Source organism: Berghia stephanieae, chromosome 10, assembly GCF_034508935.2.
Source record: "Berghia stephanieae isolate SIO BIC M18660-M18661 chromosome 10, UCSD_Bste_1.3, whole genome shotgun sequence".
NCBI classification, from domain to species: domain Eukaryota; kingdom Metazoa; phylum Mollusca; class Gastropoda; order Nudibranchia; family Aeolidiidae; genus Berghia; species Berghia stephanieae.
Window position 1 is genome coordinate 1,696,751 of NC_088369.1, and position 4,944 is coordinate 1,701,694.

The 4,944-nt window shown below is 33.5% G+C and overlaps 1 protein-coding gene across 2 annotated transcripts in view; it reads left to right on the forward strand.

Annotated features, from left to right (window-relative positions):
* LOC144956042 (uncharacterized) overlaps positions 1-41 on the forward strand; it is a 179,159-nt gene extending 179,118 nt beyond the window's left edge. For both annotated transcript variants that reach the window (XM_078886341.1, XM_078886340.1), the window contains one exon: positions 1-41. This exon is cut by the window's left edge and continues 1,183 nt beyond it. The gene's annotated coding sequence lies outside the window, so the exon portion shown is untranslated.
* Positions 42-4,944: the final 4,903 nt, after the last annotated feature.

The window sequence follows — 4,944 nt, forward strand, 5'->3', positions numbered from 1 at the left end:
TGTGTGTGTGAGAGAGAGAGAGAGAGAGAGAGAGAGAGAGAGAGAGAGAGAGAGTGCATGTGTGTTCAACGTGGTTAGATTGGCTGTATATTAGTGTATGTGTGAGAGAGAGATAGAGAGAGAGAGAGAGAGGGGGGGGGGGGGGGGGGGAGGGAGAGAGCCTTTTAATGTATACATAAAATAGAACCAGTTTATAGAGAGTACCGAATTTCCGGTAATGCACTATATTATGGGCAATGGAAATGATCCAACGTTATGTTCACAGTTGGCAGTTCGTATTTTATCTCCTCCTCCTCATCTATCACAGAGCTGCCAACCTCCTGACAAACCAACCTTGTTTTCCTGTTTGTCCAGAATACGTTGGCATCGAATATCGATTCTGATTTTAAGATGATTCTCAAGCATTTGTCAAGAACTCTCAAACCCGACTCGTAATGGAAGTCTCGGGTTTGACAATCGAACCGATCGATAGTTGATGGCAACGTTTTCTGGCGTTCTGGCGTTATTTTGGGCCACGAGTTTGGCAGTTCTTGGAGAACTACATTCCATATATGATGACGTCAGCAGTAGAGCTGCAGTGTCCAGAAATTCCCGAGTGTACGGAAATATAAAAATGGGATCTCGCTGAACTGGGGTCCAGCTAAGAATCAGATGGAAATGAACTGACACTAACATGGTCACATGTATGTATCCACTCTCGGTCGGCTGTTGGTATATTGGTTTATCTGGGTAGGATTCCTGGCCTCCCCCTAGTGGACTTGCTGTGTCTTCAATCCCCCTGTATCTGTTTTCAAATTGCATTCTGTCTTTGTCTTGGAATGAGATTACTTAGTTTTGTCCTGACCCAGGTTAGAGTCCTTGGTTGGGAGGGAAACAGTTGAATGTATCGTTATAGTTGTGGGAGATGATATTTTTTCCCCTTGTAAATCATCTCTCTGTTCTTTAATGTTTGTTTGTTTTTTTTTTTAACATATTATTTGTGAACATTTGAGTGTATTCCTCTTAGTGGGATCTTGTGCTGGTGTCAGGATGAGGCTTTTAGGTGATCTCAAACTAGCGATAGCGTGCTCTTGGAATCAACAACTATTCCCTTTTTGAACCATTCCCCTTTGTCTTACTTTTTTTTTTTCTCAAGTTCTTTTAATTGTACATCTAGAATGATTTTACTATCCAATTTCCTTCCTTTTTACTGGCGCTGATATGACGACCTAAGTGTGTTGCAAGCGCCGTAAACCCCTTAAAAACAACCAAATTGGTTGATTGGAATGTGCTGTAAGAGGATAACCATCAGCAGTGATGGAGTGTGTCATGATTGACCTTCGTTTCCTGTCACTTCCTCTTGGGTGACATTTCATTTTCACGCCCTGGACACGCCCACCCACCCATTAAACTGAAATATAGTTGAGGCGTTCAATACTTACCAGTTAGATTTCAGTAGGAATACGAGAACTTTCCAAACCGGGGGGGGGGGGGGGGGGGAGGAGGAGGAGGAGGAGGAGAGAGAGAGAGAGAGAGAGAGAGAGAGAGAGAGAGAGAGAGAGAGAGAGAGAGCATGCATTTTTACGACTATATGCAGTCCCATTACAAGTTTCTGTGGAGTTTTTAAAGCCACTGTTGTAAATATGAAAAATAATTTTTTGTTGCGGTGCTACGCGAGTTTTGAGCTTTCAATGTATTATTATTATTATTATTATTATTATTATTATTATTATTATTATTATTATTATTATTATTATTATTATTATTATTATTATCATCATCATCATCTTCATCATGGTCATGTTTGAAATCATTGACTTCGTTTTGATTGGATAACTGTCTACGAAAGACCAAATACATTTTCTTCCAACTTACAAAATTTCAAAATTCATTTATTATTGGTTTACATTTATGTTTTTGTCACGTTTATAGTTTGATTTCATTGTATTTCTTTTTCTTTGTTCTTTTCCTCATATTTTCTCTCTTTTTCTTTCTTTTTTTTCTTCTTCTTTGTTCATTTCTATTTATTTTCTGTCTTTTCTTTCATTTCTTTTTTTTCATTTCTTTTTTTTTTTTTTTTGTTAATTTCTATTTATTTTCTGTCTTTTCTTTAATTTGTTTTTTAACGTTTAGATGATAAATTGAATTAAATACTTGGAGATCCTATAGGCAGAAGTCCACACACACATATCACACAACACAATGTCAGTGTTAAATAAATCTATGGAGGATGCTTTAACATTGGAATTGAGTTAATGTTTATTGTATGCACACAATGACAGGGTTGCTGCAAGTACGTATTGAAATCGGGGTCTTGTGGAGTGGGTGAAAACAGATACTTGAACTCTCTTGGGTTTTAACACAGAATATGTCATGTGGATTCTTGGGTTTTAACACAGAATATGTTATGTGGATTCTCTTGGGTTTTAACACGGAATATGTCGTGTGGACTCTCTTGGGTTTTGACACAGAATATGTCATGTGGACTCTCTTGAGTTTTGACACGGAATATGTCGTGTGGACTCTCTTGGGTTTTGACACAGAATATGTCATGTGGACTCTCTTGGGTTTTGACACAGAATATGTCATGTGGACTCTTGGGTTTTAACACAGAATATGTCGGGTCTTTTAAGAACCTACTTCTGTCATTGAAGGTCTCCGGTCATTTTAAATTAATTGTGAATTATTTTGGCCTTGTCAATGTAGCCCTTTGACCTTTCCAAACCGGGGTTTGGTTAGGTGTTCTGGTTGTGACATAAACTTACATCGACTTACGCTTCAACTTACTTATTCAAGACCAGGGATATTATTGTTATGTTGTATTATAATTTCATCTGTTGCTCACTTTATTATTATTATTAATATTATTATTATTATTATTATTATTATTATTATTATTATTATTATTATTATTATTATTATTATTATTATTATTATTATTATTATATATTATTATTATTATTATTATTATTATTATTATTATTATTATTATTATTATTATTATTATTATTATTATTATTATCAACATCATCATAATCATCCAGGCAGGCCGATTTTTATGGGTTGGTATATTTTCTTGTATTTTTCTTTCTGTTTTATCGGGCTCCGTTTCGTACAAAACATTTCAGATTTTAATGGCGGAAAGAAAAACAAACAAACAAACAACAACAAGAACAGTTGTAATTTAATCTCCCACCCAATCCAATATGGTACAAGTACAAGGTAAATTCCCTTTTCTACCTCACCGCCAATTTCAGCTGTTGATTGGAAAATCGCGTCGGGGTCGTTGTTGTTGCTGTGTGACGTCATGGATAGAATATTTATTAGAGACCCGCATTGTTGTCGAGCTCCATGACGGGCAGCAATTCCAGTACTCTGGATAAACCCAAATTTGAAAGTTTGGCCAGAAAACTCGTCCTTCAAATATTGATCGATTTTAATGACCCTCATCTTGGCAAAAACTCTCAAACCCAAGTTTTTGCCAAGATGAGGGTCATTTAAATCGATGGATATTTGAAGGACGAGTTTTCTGGCCAAATTTTCAAATATATGGGTTTTTCCAGAGTACGACTGAGCAGAGCTCGTGTTCAAGGCGAGATTGCTGGGATGCTTGTAGGCACGTGTGGCCATCTGACTTCATAACTTTCTTCTAACCTTTTCGCACCGGAGATGAAATGGGCGGACTTTTGTTTATTTAATATGGCTGGGTAGGCAGTCACTCCGGTTGGTTATATATGCGGTATCGGATATGGTATGGAATTATTACATACTACTACTACTACTACTACTACTACTACTACTACTACTACTACTACTACTACTACTACTACTACTATTATTATTATTATTGTTATGATTATTATATTTTTTAAAAATTCTTCTTCTTCTTGTTCTTCTTTTTATTATTATTATTATTATTATTATTATTATTATTATTATTATCATCATCATCATCATTGAATTGGTTGCTTCATTCCTTTCATCATTTTGTTGTAGATATAAATATTTGGTCAGTCTACGACCTTGAACATCAGGGAAAATAATATAATCGTTCTTGTAAATATATATATATATTAGGCGATGGGCAGAGAGAGAGAGAGAGAGAGAGAGAGAGAGAGAGAGAGAGAGAGAGAGGGAGAGAGAGAGAGAGAGAGAGAGAGAGTATAATGTATATGGATATATTATGATTTATAATTGATGTATGTATGTATTAAGTTGTTAACAAAGTTCAATAGAAAGCGTGTACGATGTTTTGATTTTATCATTATTATTTAATTAAGACAAATGGACCTTACCTCGGATGGTATTTCTTACATTCATTGCGTTATAGAAATGATGTTTTGTTTTCATTATTATTATTATTATTATTATTATTATTATTATTATTATTATTATTATTATTATTATTATTATTATTATTATTGGGGGTTGTTGTGGGATTTTTTTATTTTATTTTTTTTTTTTTTTTTGCTTCCTGCTCACCTTCCTGCTCGCAATGCGTTCTATATATAGATTATGTAGCCAGTATTCCTTTTGACGTGAATCATTTATCTTGTTTTGTTGAATACGCGATGTTTTAGGTAAAAAATAACAGACTTTGTAATGGCTTGTACTGTGACAAATATGACAGCAATAAAAAGAATACCAAGTCATGGAACGATTATCATTATTATTATTATTATTATTATTATTATTATTATTATTATTATTATTATTATTATTATTATTATTATTATTATTATTATTATTATATTATTATTATATCATTATTATTAATATTATTATTATTATTATTATTATTATTATTATTATTATTATTATTATTATTATTATCATTATTATTATTATTATTATTATGGGCATTGTATGAGAAAAAAATATTGGCGTTATGAAGACATGTTATGTTATCTTGTATAAATTGGCATGTTGTTGTTGCTTGGAGCATTGAAGACCAGTTGTTGAATG